The sequence below is a fragment of the Sciurus carolinensis genome, chromosome 1 (assembly GCF_902686445.1).
Source record: "Sciurus carolinensis chromosome 1, mSciCar1.2, whole genome shotgun sequence".
NCBI lineage: Eukaryota > Metazoa > Chordata > Mammalia > Rodentia > Sciuridae > Sciurus > Sciurus carolinensis.
This window is the reverse complement of record NC_062213.1, coordinates 177,570,488-177,590,316: the sequence shown is the minus strand read 5'-3', so window position 1 is coordinate 177,590,316 and position 19,829 is coordinate 177,570,488. Positions and strand designations below refer to the sequence as shown.

The window sequence follows — 19,829 nt, the reverse complement described above, 5'->3', positions numbered from 1 at the left end:
GAATGCAGGGTTTGGATTCTAGTGTCTGTTCTACTACTAAATAACTGAGCGACACTAAATAAGTCTTAGTTTATACCTCATTTTCTACACTTGTCAATAGAATATTATTTTCCTGATCTGTATTGCAGTGCTACTATAAGGTCCCCAAATCCAACAGATCAGAGGAAATATGCTTTTGAAAAAACACCATCCAAATATGAGGTGGATATGTTTCAAAAACACACATACCCTGTAATAAATTATGTAAAACATGATTTCCTCTGATATGCAAAGACAGCATGTCTGATGGTGACTGCTATCCATGTGTTGAGACAAAACCATCAATCTATGACACATTTTACCTGTCTACTCTATATACAGGGTATCACACATTTACAGACAGAACCACATCATCAGAAACTGATGCCATATATCATTCACCTCCTGTCATGACAGTCTACTAATCTTTATTCAAAATGGTCAGGGGCTGGGGATATAGCTCAGTTGGTAGAGTGCTTGCCTTGCAAGCACAAGACCCTGGGTTCAATCCCCAGCACCGAAGGAAAAAAAAAGGTCAACCCTCTCTTTACAGCTACATATTTGACTGCTGTGGCTATAATTAATTTCCCAAAGTTTACAACAAAGCCACAGAAACTTTTTAAGGTTACTTTTGATAATTTAATAAATACCCATATACCCATTAACCAAACTCTAGGATCTTAACAATAACCTAGTTCCACCATATTACACTGTCACCCAACCCCAACTGTAAGCAAAGAGAATTTGAAACTGTTATTGACTTCTAGCAGTCTTTCCCCCTCATCCATTTCTCTCACAAATTTCACAGTAATGGTCAGAAACCTGTCCTATTAATGGTGCTGAAGTAAGATCAGGTCTCAGTCTCAGAAATGCTAATTCCAACTTACTTTTGAGGTTTGTAGTAAGGTTACACTGGCACCAAACTCTTTCAACAACCAGAAAATCAACTTAATTATCTTGATACCACTATGCCACTGAGCAGGACTCTTATCTAGGCAGAATTTAATTACAACTTTTAGCTTTGTACTCCAGGTAAAAACTTGTGCTGAAATTCAGGTGACTGGACAGATACAGGGTCACCACGAAGAAGTTGATCAACTCTTCAATGGCATCCATGACCCTCTCTACATGATTTGAAGATAACGAAAAATATGCCGGGCACGGTGGCACACAGATGCAATACCAGAGGCTTGGGAAGCTGAGAAAGGAGGATCGAGAGTTCAAAGCCAGCCTTTGCAAGAGCCAAGTACTAAGCAACTCAATGAGACCCTGTCTCTAAATAAAATACAAAACAGGGCTGGGGATGTGGCTCAGTGGCCAAGTGTCCCTGAGTTAATCCCCGATAGTCCCTCGCCCCCCCAAAAAATAGATAACATGGTCCATTGCAGAGAATCTAAAAATTCCCTAAGACTATGTATCAAAAAGATTTCCTCTTAATGCATTTCATAAATTTGAGCCTATTACAGACTACTTCATCCAGGGATGATGGGAAATAAGACAGACAGCACAGTGTTTATATAGGTCCAATTAGACCAAAATAAAATCATTTTAGATTTAAAATTTTTAAAGCAACCAAAATTAACTAAAAATTATTAGAAACTAGGCCTATTAATAGTGTCAAAGTAATCAAATAGGGTCCTAATTATCGTATCACATATCCACATTTATCCTATATTTTATCTTGTTATAGGACTAAAGTTTGACACCTTGAGTCATTTGCTTTGTGTTTCATTTGTTTTGTTCTAATCCACCAGAACAATCGCTTTGAAAGACATCACATTCTCAGGTTATCAGCTGATACATATGTCAAGTAGAACAGCAGTCAAAGGTACCTAATTACAAAAGGTTACTTAAAATAAATAGAATGCCATTGTTATAAATAAGTACAACATCTGGTTCCATGTAACAAAGCTATTTCCATATCCCAACAGATGGCCCACAGTAATAATGCTTTGCTGATCTGGTTATAACAAATTCTATTAAATCAAAAATCCTGTATAGCAGATGCCTTTTCCAATTTCAGTGTAAGTCAATCTTTTTAACCAAAACACGGTGCTTTGGTTCTTATTTGTGCACTAAAATCCAGTTATGCCAGTTAAGATGGTCAAAATTTTTGGCAGTTGTTATAAAATGCTAGTGTGGTATTTTTTGAGGTTGGGGGTAAAAGAGGTAAAGAGTATCTTCCTCTAAAACTGAAAAGCTAAGTGTTCAAAATGGAAAACAAAAATCACAGTTAAAGGAAAGCTGAAAAGAGAGGTAAAGGGAGTTTTAGCTGTCTGAAGCCAAGGTTTCTGAATAGTGGCAATGTGGAAAACTAAACAACTAACAAAAGTCAACAGTGAAAAGCAGTGGAACTAATATAATTTCTGAGCCGAGAAACTATTAGCAGGGTCAAACAAAATGTCTAAACAACATGTATCTCCGTACACTACAGTGTTAGGTATGTATTTTTAAAATATGTGGATGCAATGCCAGGTTAACTTTGCTGTTTAACTGCTTCTCCAACTACATTCATGCCCTTACTTGAAATATTACCCTCTGTTTAATTCATAACGAGTAAACAGAACAGTGTAGTGATTAAGAGCTACTGAGTTTGGAAAATAGACTGCAGAGGTTCAAATCCTAGCTCTTTCCATTCCTAGCTAAGAACCCTTAGGTAAGTTACTTAACCTCTCTGTTTCCATTTCCTCATCTGTAAAACTTTGATAATAATAAAATCTACCTTTGAGGAGTTGTGAGGCTTAAATAATAATTGCAAAGTACTTAGAACACCTTTATGCGAATAAGGCCTCAACAAATGTTAGCTATTATTATCCTAACTACCACTATTATCATCATCACATTAACCGTAATTAAGGGTCTAAAAGGCAGAAATAGCCAGGCACAGTGCATGTCCCTGTAATCCCAGCAAGGATCAAGGTCAGTCTGGGCAATTTAGGGAGAGCCTATCTCAAAATAAAAATTTAAAAAGGGGGCTGAGGAATGCTGCTAAGTGTGTTGAGGTCGTGGGTTCAATTTCCAGTACCAAAAAGGGGGCAGCGGCATAACCAAAATGATTTGTCTTAACACACAGGGCAAACAAGCAACAAAATGTGGTAAACTGTGATTTAAAGTACCAAATATTAATCATTAAAAGTAAGTGATTCCCCAAGTAAGTGAATTTCCCAGTCTGTCTTCAGGAATTTACATGGGAATCCTTTAAGTAACAGCAGCAGAGTCGTGGAAGCAGCACAGACACAAACTAAGAAAACCTATTTGATCCATCACTGATTTATATGTGTCATCCTAAACTTCAAATTGCTGTTTCCTATACTGCGGGGTGTTGTTGAGATCGAAAGAGATAATGCACAAGAAAATATATGCAAACTATTAAAGCTCTATATCAATGTTCAAGGGCCATGTCTTGGACTCATCTTTATATCCCTAATGTCTAGCAAAATGCACAGCAGAGGTTATAATCTAAAAGAAAAGCCATGGAAGGGACTGGTAAGGTGAAGATCAGATGAAGACAGGGAAGGGTCTAAACAAGTCGCAACCCAAATGTCTATCAACTAATGAATGGATAAAAATGTAGTATATCCATCTAAGGGAATATTATTTGACAATAAAAAGGAATGAAATACTGATAACAATTACAACATGAATGACTCTTGAACCAAAGGCTAAGTGAAAGAAGCCAGACACGAAAGATCTTATGATATGAAATAGTATGATTTTCTTTATAGGAAATGTTCAGAATAGGCAAATCTATACAGATGGCAAGTATAGTGGCTGCCTTGAACTGGGAGGCTGGGGAAATGTACAGTGACTGATAATGGGTACGTGGTTTATTTTTGAAATATCTGAAGAATTATTTTGGTTACAGTTGCACTACTCTGTGAATACACTAAAAAACACTGAACTGTATACTTTAAATGAGTGAATTAAACTGTGTGAATTATATCTCAATAAAGCTGTTTTTAAAAAGAATATGACAAAAACTTTAAGAACTGCTAAAACAGCTGTCTTTAGAACACTAGTTTCTCTTTTTTATGAATAAAAAATGAATTTTCTGATATTTGAATAGCTCTGTTTTGTGAACAAGAATGAGACTGGAGGAAGCATTAGGAAAAAACATTAAAATTACCACAGACTGTAACATCTCTACAGATCCTGTGAAAAACAAATGTGGCATCTAGCTATTCTTCCCTTCAAAATCCTAAGGTCACAAAACTACCTCGTTCTGGTCTAATTTGATAGTCTTTTCATTATGGTCACTGTTACTGTTTCTGAACTTCGAGACTCCATGCCATACTTCTACCCTATCTTGTAGAAAATCTTCCTTTCCTTGGCTTCTGGGGCACTCATATACTTCCTGGTTCTTCTGAGAATGCTTTCTTTACTTATGAGTCTATTACATTACCCAAAATTCCAAACCTCAAAGCTCTTTTTCTACTCTACTAGTTTCCTCTCAACACTCGTTTATTCACATGAGTTTTACCACTGAATATAGCCATGTCACTGCAAAATCTATACTTCATCTCTGACTACTCACATTTGCTAATGATTAAATGCACAAGGTTAAGTAAGTTTCCCAAAGTTCCTTCATGATTATAAGACCTTATGATAAACACAAAGAGATGAAGAGCACATAGAATGACGGTTGGCACTCAGTAAGTATTCAATAAATAAATGTTGACTATTATTTTATTCTCACAACCACTATCTCATATCAGACCTTCATCACCTTATTCCTAAAATTCTCCGAGAGCATTCTAGTCAGTTTCCCCACTCTCAGAACACTCAGCAGACACAAAAGCCTTCCTCAGGAACAGTATGAATCATCTTACTATCACTCCTTAGAACCCTCTATCCTTGAAAGATCCTTCCCCAATACGACCACAACAAATCCTCAACTCACTTATTTATTCACCAGTTGAGTCTCTTGGTATGTCTGTAAATTTCCACTTCTCCACCTTTGCACATGTGCCTTCAATCTCTTGGGATACACCTCTTCCCCTTTGGAAATTCCTTTCTCAAGTCACAAATACCTTTGACCTTGGTTATACTTTTATTCCAAACAAGAGTTGGATGTTGTTTGATTATAAATGAGGTACATGCTGTTTCTCCAACAAAAGGACAACTTTGTTCCTCTTGCAACAGAGGTTGAAGCTTTTGAAGAGACCCATATTTTATTTTGTGTGTCTTTTAATACCAACTACTTCACACATAGGCAACACAGTACTTTGCAGAAGTAAACAAATGCTGACTTGCTTAAAAATATATATAGATGCCTCAGAATGTATCCAAATGACATTTTCTATTTTCTATTCTCCACCCATACTTAGCATAGTGAAATTCGATAGAATCTGTATTTAAATATTTTAGTCTACATAGGAGAATATACTAACAATTGCACCAGATTAAAGGGAAAAAAGCAGTATCGAAAAAGTACCCAAAAAGACTGCACCATGTGGAAAACAAATAAGAAAATCATGGCCATTTTGGTACCTAAAAGAGTGACTTCAAAACAGTAAGATATTTTATTTCACCCAAACTTAAGAACTAAAAAGAGCCAAAATAAACATGCCCTGGCCTCATCCAAAAAACACCTAATAAAGGCATGAGTAACTCCCCAGGATCATCTCCAGCAGCACAAAACCAAGAACGAGATTCACCTCAACTCTGACACAAAAGCAAAAAAGAGAAATCCTCAGATTTACCTAAGAAATTAAAAAGTTCAATCAATCCTACCTGATCAGGAAAAAAAAAAATGGGGAGGTTATTGATTTTTCTATAACTATGCGCTAAGGCCTTGAAGGAATAAAAGGTTTCTCTCACTGCTACTGTGGTCTCTTCTCTGTAGAGACAGCAATCTGTCCTCTCATAGAGCAAAAACATGGTAAGATGGAAACCTTAACCTGGGAAAGACATGAAGGAAAGGGGGGGGGGGGGACACGCAAAGCACCTGTTTCAAAACTATGTCAAAAGACTAGAGTCTAACAGTACTCAATAGAGAAGCAAAGTGAAATAAAAGAGCTTCCACGAACGGGGGAACTATCTAGTGCTGCCTTACAACAAGATATACATACGTGTATATATATTATATATGAGCGTGTGTGTATACACATATATATATGTATACACACACGCACATATTACTCCCATATGACTTGCACACATTTTCAATAATAAGCAAAAGAATAAAGTAACATCAGAAAAAGACATAAAAGATGCCCACCAATCTAACTCCTTGGCTCTACTGATTTGAGGAATTCAGCTAGGAACAACACAGACATACACTACAGCAATATAGAATAGAAAAACCTTTGCCAACAAAATGCACAAAAAGCAGAACAGAGAAATGAAAACTATACACCTCAATGTATCAATACCAAGCGTTAATTCTCTATGGGGGATTAAGCAGTAGAAAGAAATGATGCCAATGAAACTAACCCTGGTATATCCCCTATTGATCTCAATTTCAGAGAGTACAACTCTTGATTCTTCCATCTAAACAACAGTCGGCCCCAGGGCAGCAAACTGACCTTAACACCTTCCATGCCAGCCGGAGAAAATCACATAGAGAAAATCATCCCGTTAATCTCCCTCTTCACCAGCTGCAAAACTGGAGGGGGTGGGGGGCACGGGACACCCTACCACGTGGGCAGGATGCAACACACACAGGACAGCAACACGTCCGCATGGAACGGCTGCCTTTGCCCTATTGCCAGCAAAGGACACAGCGACGGGATGGGCGGGAACCAAGGCCCCTTGCACCGGCCTCCTCACCCCGAAGGGCACCCGCCGTGCGCCAGATATTCCCCGCCTTTCTGGCCGAAAAGCGCCCCCGAGCTTGAAGGGAAACAGCCACATAGCGCCAGGATCCGGGACCAGCCCAAGCTAGAACGCAGGTCACGGAGGGAAGGAGAATGTCGCTGTCCTCGGACTCCGCGCCCCCCGGGATTCACGTCCGGCTCCCCCGGGCCCCACCTGGGGGAGGGGCGGGAGGCGCGGAGCCGCCGCTTCCCAGCTGAGGGGCAGCAGCAGCTGAGAAGCGCCGCGGGGGAGGGAGGGACCCAGTCCTCGACGCCCGCCAGGCCCCAGCCCGAGCTCAGGCCCCCTGGCCCTCCCACCGCCCACCGCGCAGCGCGCGGCGGCTGAGAAGGGACAGGGCGTCTCGCGGAGGGCAGCCCCTGCCTCCGTCGCGGGAGATGCCCCGGCCCCGCCTCCTCGCCCGCCGCCCCGGTGGCGGGCACTCACCTCAGGCTGCGCAGGCCGGGACGGCCCGGCCGAGCCCCCGGCCGCTACGTGCGTCTCCGCCCCCCAGGAAAGGTCCCAACTGCGCCTGGTGCGAGCGGCCGAGGCCCCGAGCAGCGCCGAGAGCGGCGGCAGCAGCGGGAGCAGCCAACATCCGGGGCCGCGCACCCGGAACTACTTCCCGACCCGCTCCCCCTGTCGCCCCCGCCGCCCCCGCCTCCCGCGACGTCGCTGCGCCACCAGCCCAGCGTCGGCGGCGTCACGGTTCTCCGCGGCCGCGGTCTCTTCGCCTTGCGTGGGATCCCTCCGCGGGAGCAAGTAGTGCCCAGGGACTTGAGCGGCTCTAGAGGCACGCAGATGGTGTCTGTAAGCTACCGGGAAGCTACGCGGGTCCCTGCGCCCCACTGTGGCGTCCGTAGGGTGAGAGCAGCGACCCCACAGTGAAGGATGGCAAGCATCAGCGGCCTTGGACCCTTTCCAAGGATTCCAAGGCCACATGTTCCAGAGGAATCGTGCCTCGTGACCTCCCCCAGTCCCCCAACCCCTGCCACCTCACCGTAGGGACAGGCACCTTAGCCTGTCCAAGAAACCGGACCCCTTTTTCGACCTGGCGCAGCGTGGATTCTGCAGGCCCCAACAAAGGCGCCTTGTGCCTTCTTTCAGGACACTCTCTCAGAACTTCACGAGGCCGGGATTCTAGGCCTACCTCTGTGGAGGCCATTCCCCTGCCTAGTCATATTTTCCTTCTACTTAAAACAAAGGACTTGGAACTCTAAAGGCCCTTCTGATTCACAGGTTCACTGTCCAGGTTATGGTCCTGCTATCAACAGGTGGAGCATTTAGAAGGGTAGTTGGGCGCTTGGTGGACTTTGGAATTTACTTCTACGTCAATCTTTGCTGATTCTTTCTCCAAACTATTAGCACTGATAATCTGCCCTGTAGTTTCACACTTGATTACATTTGAGGTATTACTTGCTATTGCTTCATATGCGTTAGTCATGTCTCCCTACAGCACCAAGAACACTTTTTTTTTTTCCCAAGAACACTTTTGAACTTACAGTAGATACTCAATACGTGAATACTCAGGTATTTGTTAGATGAATACTGGGTTGTTTGGATGAAAGGACAGAGACCTGAGTGATTGGCCCTGGAATTTTTTTTTTTTTTTTTTAACCTCAAAGGGATCAGATAAAAACCTCCAGTAGTTAAAGATCTGAGCACTCCATTCCTTCAATAAACATTAAACACCTGCCATTTACCAAGAATCTCCGGGAACTGAGGATTCAAAGTACTCATATATTTCTTCTCTATGTAGCACTCTAGCAAGATTCTGAAGATTCATTTCCTCATTCACCCAACAAATACTTGTTAGTCACTACTAAGTTTGCCAGATACCAGTGCTCAAAATATATCCATGGAGAGGAAAGAAAGAGAAGTAAAAGAATATATCTTTCCCTCTTGGAGCTTTTATTTTCTAGTATGGGGAGAAAGATGATAAACACAATAAGAATTATTTAGTATGTCAGAAGACCTTGGGTGCTATAGGAAAAAAAAATAAGTGCTATGAGGAATCCTAGAAGAAGAGGTGTTGTGATTTTAAATAGAGCCGTCAGGGTGAGCCCATTCATAATACTTTAATCAAACTTTAAAGAGGTAAGGGAGGGCTGGGAATATAATTTTTGCCTGCATGCTCAAAACCCTGGGTTCAATCCCTAGCACCACCACCACCACCACCAAAAAAAAAGGGGGGGGGGGAATAAGCCATGCAGGGTGGCACAAGATTCCCTGGAAGTGTTACAAATAATGAGAAGGCCAAGACAGTTGGAAGATAAAGATAGTGAGATCTTGTAGACTATTGTAAGGATCTTGGCTAAAACAGATCCTCTACAGGGCTTTATACAGAGGAAGATCACTTTGACTTATTTTGCTAACAGAAAATGGTAGGAGGGCAATAGTGGAAGCCAGAGGCTCCATTATCCAGGTGCAGGAAGATGTCTTGGACCAAGATGATAGTAGTGAGTAGGACAAATAAAATATGGGCTCTATACTTGAAGAACTTGGATAGTCCAGTGGGAAGCAAATAGATCAAATAATTACAATATATTGTGATAAGGAAAATAGAACTCCAAAAAGGAATCCACCCTTACCAGCTTTCCTGAGATAGGGTAGATGTTCCCAACGTTCCAAGTTGCCAAAGGAATTGGAAGGTCCTGGTTCTTTGTTGGTCCATTGGGTGGATCCTTGATAACAGTTGATACTGGCCTTCCTACCAGCTTTTCACCTCTCAAAGCCCACCTTTATCTGAAAGGGGTTATAGGCAGAAGAGTACTAAAGAACAGTCTGGATCATGTATTTAAGGAGATGGACAATGCTGATAATACTTCCATTTGTTAGAGGAAGAAACAGGCCAGTAGTTACCAGTAGTTATGAGACTAGAATCAAAGTCACTTGAATGGAGTCAGCCAGACAATGGAGTAAGAAGAGAAGAAAGACTAGTATTTGAACTTAGCTCAAGTCTGGAGTTTTGGGCTTCTAATCACCACCTCCTCTTATAATTAAGTCTTGGGCAGATCCTCACCTCTCATTTGTCTGAGATTCAGAAGTGCTCCCTCAAGTGCCTGTTCTGGGCTCGCGGATGATAGGGCAAAGGAAAGAACAAAGCTGGATGTCTAGCTGCTAGAATAGCGTGGGGAGGTGGGGATCAGCCACCTTTGGGAAGAAGAGAATCATGAGTCACAGAGTATCAGAAGATGAAGAAACAATTAGATTGTGCCATATATGGGATTCATGCTAAAGGAGTAGCATTTAGCTGCTTGCCACAAGAACTAAGAGTGGGTAACTGTGAAATGATGGATATATTAATTTGCTTTACTCTATTAACATGTTTCCTATCTACATGCATCCTATGACATCATGTTGTTCACCTTAAATATACACAACAAAACTATTTGAAATTATTTTTTTAAAGAAAGAAAAGAAGAGGTATCAAATGTGGCACACACCTGTAATCTCAGCTACTTGGGATTGAGGCCGAAGTAGGAGGATCAAAAGTTCAAGGCCAGCCTTGACAAGTAAAAAAATTAAAAATAAAGAACCGAGGGGTAGCTCAGTGGAAGTGTACTGGCCTCACATGTGTGAGGTCCTGGGTTCAATCCCCAGCACCCAAAAAAAATTAATAAAAAGGACTGGGTATGGTGCTCAGTGGTAGAGTGTCTTGGATTCCATCCCCAATAACACCAAATAATAATAATAATAATAATAATAATAGAGGAGCTCCCACCCCCCCACTTCAAAAAATGTTGTAATGGCCATAAGCAGCCAGGAAGGATTCTAGGATCCTCTGAGGAGGAAAAGTTTAAAACCAAGACTGGAAGAGCAGACCTGAGTTCAAATCTAATATTCCATAACACACTTCCTGCATGCCAACTTCAAGTTTAGTTTCTCTTAGTTTGTTTCAGTGCCTATAAAATGGAAATAATAATCATAGCTACCTAACCAAAGAGATCATGCACAGGCTATCATTAAATAAAATCCCCCAAAGATAGCTATTATTATTATGTACAATGTCAAGTGTCAGCAAAGATAAGAGTAGCTCACTGTTGGGAGATGGGAGCAGGTTGGGAGAGCAGGAGAGCCCTCAAAGACGAAATGGTATTTAACTCAGAGAACAAATTCTTAAAGTGACACAGATTGCTCAAAGGGAGGAGATAGAGGTTTTATTGTTTTGTGTTGTTAGCAATCTTTTCCCAGCTTCCTCTGGATTATGAATTCCCCGAAAGGAGCATAGCCCAGTGCTGGGCTGCAAGAGTCCTACAAAAACCTTGATTCGGCACTGACTGTACTTCAGCAGCAGGATGTTCAACACTTTACGTGACCAAAGTCACTTAGACAAAAGAGGTTGTTCCTGATCTTTTTCTCTCTTTGTATTTGTTGTTAGAGGAAAACAGAAAATGGGAAATGAATTTAAAATGATCCAAGACCTGCAAGAGGGAGAGAGAAAAACTAAGACATCCCCTTTTATCATTCCCAGCCCTAGAAAGCCTCCCAGATTCCCTGGGTAGCTTTATATATTACTTCATATTTCATGTACTAGATGCAAAAAAAAAAAAAAAAAAAAAGTCTGTACAGGCTGTACATAGGCTATTGAGAAGCTTTCAGTACCTCTTTCTGCTATTTAATGACAACATTTGGATGTTAGTCACTAGGTATACTTACTTAAATAGCATTCAGTAATCATTTATCAAGCACGTACTCTAGTACTCTATACAACCATTGTGCTAAATACCAAGAAGTCAAAAGAGAATGAAGAGGAGACATGTAAACAATTAATTTCAATGCAAACTGGTAGAGATTTTTACTTGTGCCATGAAAACAGAGAAGCAGGGCTTATCTCTGTTCAGTTGAATGGTGGTGGGCTGGCAGCTTTTAAAGCTTCACCTTTAAAAGGTAAGGGTAAGACTACATATTAATAAATGAGTATGCATTTGTTGTGCAAAGACAGATGAAAAACTGGGAAGTAGAGAAAAACAGGGCCAAAGGAGAATGGCTTGTACAAAGAAAAATAAAGGCCATGAGTTATAGTCTTATAAATGCTCTTTAAATACTAGTGGCTGATGGGAATAACTAATTTATGGAGCTAGACCACATTGCTATATTTAAATCATTCTTAAATTGAGTTCCTGCCGTCTGGGAGCTTGGCATTAACTTTAGATTACTATCAGTGCAGCAAAATGTGATTCTTCCCAAACCAAGACTATACTGCTTAATCATTTTGTAGAAAGAAATACCTTAGAATATTTCCCCCCAGTAGATGGCTAATATATGTCCATCTATATTTTTTTCTTCTCTAATCTAGCAATGAATTTGCACTCGTGTACTCATAACATCCTCCTGCCATACCATTCCCCACCTTCCTTGCCACTACCTGGCTGAAACCTTGGCATCCTTCTCCTCTCAGAATCAACTGAGCTAATTAAAAATATAATGCAAGACACAAAGGCACTAAGACAGCTGAGCAAACATTAGCGAATGTGTAGACTAAATAAAGTATTTACATTATGTGTAAGTGATGGTGCAGATGAAACTTGGGTGGCACTAGGAAGAGTGAGTCAGAGGATGTTTAAATAGAGTGGGTTCAGGGGAGATCTCTGGGCCTGTTACTTAGCAGTATCTTTTGGAATGATAGAATGAAAGAAACCTGCTTAGCAGGAAAATGTAGCCAAAGTTGCAAGCCAAAAGAGCCTGAAACTCTGGGTACAAATTTGGTAGTTAAGATACCACTAATTTCAAGTTGTGATGTTATTGGTTTACTTCATACCTAATAAGTTAAATAAGAATCATCAATAAATCTCAATCCTAGCCAGAGACTGATGAGGGAGTAAGTAGCTAACATTCATGGAGTGTTCCTTGTGTGACTGGCAACACGAAAGATCCTTTACATATGTTTTCTTTTAATCTTTACAGCAAAACTCCATTTTAAAGAAGAAACAGAGGCTCAATAGTTTTGAGAGTGGCAAAACCAGAACTATCTGATTCTAAGCCCTCTGGTCTGCCTACTTTCAAAGACCATCTAAACCAGCAGGGGTTGTTTACAATGATAAGAAAATTGCAAACTCAGGGCGCTAGCCACTGCAAGGTGTTTTTACATCCAAGTACCACAAATAGAGAGTTAAAAGATCCTCTAGTAGACTCTATTATTGTTCCCAAACATTTACTGTGCCTCTCAGGGTTGGTTTACATTTCCCCATTGAGACCAGGCTTGGCTGTATGATTTGCATTATCTAATGAAATGTGAGTGGCAGTAGAGGTCAAGCCTTGAGGCAGTGTGCTGCACCATGTTTTCCTTTCCTGCTGTCCTGATGACCAGCAATACTCAGGATAGAGGTTAATCCATGACCCTCAGTCCCAGAGTGAAGACAGTGTTTCAGCAAAGCAATAGCTGACCAGGGCTATGAGAAAAGAAAAAAAGAAAAAACAAAAAACAATGTAGGCCCATTGGGCCACCAAGATTTGGGAGTTGTTACTATAGAATAACAGAGCCTCTAGACTAATGGAGAAATTTTCTGAATCTCTTTTGATGATCCAAATTTCTGGTGTCATCCTCAGGTAAAGAGATTGCTTAGGAAGTATGTAGGGAGGATGTAGGGAATGGCATGATGGGTATAATGCAGCAAAAAATCTTTAAATACAGGATTTAGACCTCAGTTTTGATTCATGGGTTCAGACAAGCCTTTATAAGCTAGGTGCCATGGGCCACGTCATGTCCAGGACCTGGGGAAGTTACAGGTTAAAATACTGTCCCTCTTCTTGAGGGAAGGACCCATGCTTATTCATGCTTATTCATGCTTATTCTAAACCTAGCACCCATCACTGTACCTGGCATTCACTGGGCACTCAGTAGTTTTAATATTTTTGTCAAATTAGTGCAATAGAAGGATCTAGTACTGTAATTCGGGTCTCCTAACTCCCCACAAAGTTTCTTCCTATGTCAAGGTATATTGCCCACTTAGGTCAGGGGATTATTATTAGTTAATTTTTATGTAATACTGTACCTCATTTAGTTGAAATAGACATAAATTAAGATCTTCAGGGCCTGGAGCATAGTAGGCATTCAATAAAGGCATGTGGAAATCACAAAGTGTAGAAAACGCTCAAGAGACTAAAGGACTTAGCAATGAGAACTCTATCTTTAAGTGCACTGTGGATCAAGTTTTCGTGGGACCAAATTAAGAGAATATGTAGGTGAAGATTAGACTCAGACAAACATAGGTGCAGGGTCCTAAGACAACATTTCCAGGCATCTCCAGAGTACCACACAGTCATTGAAAAATCTTCCCTGGTGGACTGGGGATGTAGCCCAGTGGTAGAGAGCTTCCTAGAAGGAGCAAAGCACTGATTTCAATCCCCCCAGCATGGAAGGAAGGAGGGGGGCCTACTATGGAATACCATTAATAAAAGTTTTGAAGAGAGTCCTGCAAACTAATTAGGACTGACCTTTGACTCTATGGATCTAGATTGATCCATTGAATCTATGGATCAGTCTTTCCAAATCAGGAAAAGATTCAACCTGTTATATTACTACTCTTCACTTAAAAAGTTAAAATACTACAAATATAACATGCATCTAATTTTAAAATACGATTGTGTTAGGCATAATTAGAATATTTGAAGAGTTGAAGCAAAACAGAGAAATTAAGAGTTTTCCAGTGCATTAAGATTAACCCTAAAATTTGAACTGAATAATGTGTGCAGAAACATTATTTGTGTATTGGTCAGGAAATTATGTTGAATTTCTTATGATAAACACATAACTGAAATCCAGTTGGGCATGGTAGTACAAACTTACAGTCCTAGCTACTCAGGAGTCTGAGGCAGGAGGATCACTTTGAGCCCAGGAGTTAGAGGTCAGCCTGAGCTGAGACCCTGTTTTTTAAAAGAAGTAAGAAGGAGAGGAAAGGAAAAAGACAGGAAGGGAAGAGAGAAATCTTTGCAACTGAAGTATTTAAGATCAACCAATGTCTTGGATTTACTTTGATGTCTTGAATTTACTTTGAAATACCCCAGGGGGAGGGGGAAATGCATGAGAGATAGATGAGCCAAGACTGACGAAATGTTCATGTCTATGGAATTGTAGGGGAGGGAATGATGGCTTCTATCAAGAATGAGAGTGGGGAAAGGAATTAATATTTTACCTCTATAAATTCCCGTAATTATTCTCAAAATCAGAAGTTATCTTCCCCATTTCATAGGCAAAGGAAACTGAGGTCCAGTTGCTAGTGAAAGGTAATATAAAAATTTGAGCCTCAACTCTGTGACTGGGAAATTCTTCCTTTTGTTAATACCTCACACAGAAAGCTAAATGTGTTTTCTTACATTCTTACATTAGCAGAAATGGAGAAGAGTTGATTTTCCTAAATAATGGCAACTTATTTGTAATTCCTTTGTTTTTCACCTTTCCTTAAAGGTTCTCATTTCCATCTTTTGACAACTATTTGGAATACATCCTGTGGGCAACTAGTTTGAATACTTCCTGACGCATAAAATTATTTTCATTTCATTTAATCTGAATTCATGATCCACCTATGGTTCACTCCCACCATTAAGCATGGTAAATGTGGAGTGTTTCTTTTCTCAAGTATTCTCAGAGCATTTAGATTCCAAAAGGCATGTCCATGCACACAAATGTAATCCTCTGTTTAAGTATCAAAGTGCCGTATTTCCCTTTTAATCATTAAGCTGTTAGTATGTGGACTACTATGCCCTTTCTTCCCATTTACTTTTTTTTTTTCCCTGCTTTACTCTTCTAGTGAGGTTTCTTGTTCCATGCTACCATGAAATATGCCACCTTTGTGTCTATAATTTGCATCTGGATTTGATATGTTTCTAAAATGAAATTTTCTAGAAATGCTGGTGAAATGAATATCAATTTATATCCTGTTAACATTTATTAAATGTTAACTGTACTGTGCTAAGGGCTGGGAGTACGATAAAAGCAGTAGCCAGAGGGCAGTATAGCATAATAGTGATCAAGAGTGTGGGTTGCCTTGCCTACAGTTAAAACCCAATCCTGCCACTCACTAACTCAATGACTTTGGTTGGACAAATTGTTTAATCTCTCTAAACCTCAGTTTCCTCATCTGAAAATAAGGATAATAGTAGTAGCTACTGCATAGGTATGTTGTGAGTTAACTGACCACATACAGGAAGTGTGCTGAACACAGTGCTCAGCACATAAAAAGGGTTATAAATGTTAACTCTTCATCTTTCCCTGTGTGATTCATACACAAAAGATAGCAGAGGAAGGAATTTGATCTGATTGGGGAAGGAATTTGATCTGATGGAGATGAGCATTTTAAGGAAGAGTTCACAGATATGGAAACATTTGAGCTCAGCCTTGAAAAATGAGGTAAGTTTATTGAGGCAAGGTAAGCAAGAGGGTGATTCTAAGTTGTATAAAGGCTTGGCTCCATTCTTTTAGGCAGGACATATTTGAAGGGCCCTTCCAACTCCCCAACTCCATAGGGGTCAAGGGGAGAGATCAGATGAGATCTGTATGGCAACTCCTTCTGCCAATTCCTATTTACTTCACTCCTCCACTAGGGCTGATGGTAAAAGCACTGTCTCCCCTTCCTCTCTCCCTCTCAAAAAAACACTTCTTGCCCATAAAATTTCCTATCAGAGTCTGTTTTTCAAGGTATCTAACCTATAAAATCATGAATGATATTAAGCTTAATTTGAAATAGAAATATATAGTTTTTGTGTCCAGATGGAAACCTCACTGTGGAGGACTAACTAGGGGAAATATACATTAATTTATTCATTAAACCATCACAATGTATTTGTCCAACACTACACTAAGGAATATTCTGTATTTCCTTTTATCTAAGTCTTTATGGGTCATACAATCTTGGATAGACACACTTAATGTATTAAAAATATGATTCCTTAATCTTCTTCAAATTTTTTCATTTTGAAAAATTTGAGATACATAAATAACAAGGAATATAATGAATCCTTCTATGCCCAGCATCCAGCTACAACACTTATTAAGTAGTAGCCAATCTTGTTTCATCTATATTCCTACCCTTACATTGCCCCTTTTGTGTTATTTTGAAGCAAACTCCAAACATCATGCTATATCAATATACACATATTTTAAAAATATGTTTCCAAAAGGTGTGAACTCTTATTTTAACAAAACACAATCATGGAACCATTGTCTCATCTAAAAATTAATGCAAATTCCCAAAGTCACTGGAATTAAGATATGTCTTTGATCCATCCTACCAGTGTTTAAATTTCCAATCACTTTTTAAATTTCTTTTAACTTCATTTGAATCAAAACTCAAATAGGATTCCCTCGTGGAAATTGATATGCCCTTTAAGTCTTTTTGCACATTATAAGTTCCTTCTCAACACTTTTTTTTTTTTCTTGCAATGTGTTTGTTGAAGAAATCTTGCCTTCTTTGCCTGCAGTATTTCCACAGTCTGGATTTTGCTGGTTACTTCCCTGTGGTGGTGTTTAACTTGTACCTCTGCCCTCTGTATTTCCTGTAAATCAGTAGTTGAATCCAGACATAGGATCAGATACATAAGTGGTTTTGTTTTTCATTTATTGTATAACTACAAAATTGGTAGTATGCTCTTCCAGCAAGGAGGCACACAATACCTGGTTGTTTTTCCTTTTCTAATTAAATGTTTAAAATTAATCATTTCCTCCCAATAAATTACAATTGACCTAACTTGGATTGTAAACTGAAAATTGTAACTGATGTGTGGTTAGGCCACCATAGAACTACTGATATTTAAGGAACCCTAACATTAAAACCAGTCCTACTGTTATCATTGTATCATTTTTTCATTATTATCTTATTCATCAGGTATTACTACATACTAATCATGGTATCTAGGACTGGGTTAGGAACCATGTTATAATAATCAGGATTATTTATTGAGTCACTGCTGTAGGCCAACTAATCTATGTAGGTCATCTCTAATAATTGTAACCCCCCAGCAGTGCAAGTTTTATTATCCCCATTTTATAGAGGAAAACCAAATATCAAGAAGACGAATGACTTTCTTAAGTCCACACAATTAACAAATGACAGAAGCAGAAGTGGTATGTAACTCAGATCTGGCAGATTCCCAAGTTTGGCCTCTTTCTACCAGTTCCCAGTTATTTGAAAACAGAACTGAACTGTAAAAATAATCCCTGCCTTCAATGGGATTACATCTGTTTAAGGGAATTTATCTGTAAAGATAAATTACTAAAATAACTAAAGAATATCAGCTAAGAAAACACCATATAAAACATGAACAATGAAAATGTGTGCATTTTGCAAGTAGTGATTGCTATAACAACAGTAAAAAAAAACGGGGGTGGAGCATCAGTGTTGATTGAAGTTCCTGGGGAAAGCTTCATCAAGCAATGCAGAAATTATTACAAATATAAAAGCTTTCCCAATGAGCAAAGGGTCCTTTGCACAAGCATCCTCTCCCTTGGGATCCATGTCACACTGACACAAAGATTTTGTCACCATGGCAACTGGTCATTGAACCAATGAAATAATCAGTTGTCATGGAAACATGATCTCCATCTCACTCCCACCAGGCACCTGTTCTAAATCATCACATCCTCCAACAACCTTATACCACCTCAAACCTCTTTTCTTCCCTTTCTTCTTTCCCTTAGAAACCCTGTTATCCCTAGTCACCTACATTTATGTTTGGATGGATATAGGAGACTGTTAACGCCAGAGCAAATGAAAGTGACTTCGTAGTGTAGAGCTGCACTATAGGGAGGAAACTCTCTAAGATGTGGAGTTGAATGATCGTGAGCACTGAAGAAAGAACATGTGATGCACCCCTCCCCACAAGTTCCCTAAGTGACTCCTTTGGATTTTCAGACACCGTAGTATCCTGATTATGCCCCTGCCTCTGACAATTCCTTCTCTGACTCCTTTTTCTCCTCTTGTCTCCTAAATACAGGTGTCTCATAAGAATCCACCCTTTGTGTCTGCTCTTACTCTAGACTGCACTGTCCAATACAGAGCCCTAGTCACGTAAAGGTTATTGAGTCCTTGGAATTAATTATAAATATGCTGGACTGAGATGTGCTATAAGACACATACCTGATTTTGAAGCCTTACAAAAAATGTAAATATCTCATTAGTAATTTTTGTATTTATTATATATTGAAATGGTAATCATTTGGATATGTTGAGTATAATGAGCTGTATTATTCAAATTTAATTTCACCCGTTTCTTTATGTTTTTAACATGGTTGTTGGGAAATTTAAATTCCATATGTGGCTTATGCTCACAACTTGTGTTTTACTTCTATTAGACAGTATTTCTCCAAACTTATTCACAAAAGCTATCTTATCTACACTCTAGGTGTCAAGTGTTCCCTGTGTGTGATGATTCTAAGACCCTAATTCTAATCTCTTGTCTGAGATTCATATCCACTTTCTCAATGGTCTGAACTAGCTCTTCAGTTCACCACACGCAAAGCTATGAGCATTCTCTCAAAACCTGTTCTTTTTCCCTAGTGGGCTTTATTAACCTTTGTGTTTATTAGTATTGCTGTTGCAACAAATTGCCACACACCTGGTGGTTTAAAATAGCACAAATTTATTATCTTACAATTCTGAAGGTCCAAAGTCTGAAATGGATCCCAGTGGACTAAAAACAAGGTGTCACAGGGCAGCATTCCTCTAAAAGTTCTAAGGCGGAATCTGGTTCCTTGCCTTTTCCAACTTCTAGCAGCTACCAGCATTCTTTGGTTCATGGCCACCTCCCGTGTTCAAGCCAGCAACATTCAAGTCTTTTTCCTGAGGCATCACTTTGACACTTTGACACCTACTCCCTCTTTACTTCTAAGAACCATTGTGCTAATATTGGACCCACACAGACAATTCAAGATAATTTCCCCATCTCAAGATCAGTTGATTAACAATCTCAATTCGGCCTTCAATCTTAATGTGTCATTGCCATGTGACATAACATATCACAGGGGTTCCAGAGATTAGGGTGTGAACATCTTATCTGTAAGGGTTGAGCGGAGTCAGAGA

At 39.8% G+C, this 19,829-nt stretch overlaps 1 protein-coding gene and 1 pseudogene across 1 annotated transcript in view; one reads left to right on the top strand and one right to left on the bottom strand.

Moving 5' to 3' along the window:
- Foxj3 (forkhead box J3) overlaps positions 1 to 7,448 on the bottom strand; it is a 108,841-nt gene extending 101,393 nt beyond the window's left edge. Inside the window, 1 exon segment of the mRNA XM_047552177.1 lies at positions 7,261 to 7,448. The gene's annotated coding sequence lies outside the window, so the exon portion shown is untranslated.
- A 166-nt stretch (positions 7,449 to 7,614) lies between these two features.
- Positions 7,615 to 19,829, top strand: part of LOC124964157 (adenylyl cyclase-associated protein 1-like) — a 39,475-nt pseudogene continuing 27,260 nt past the window's right edge.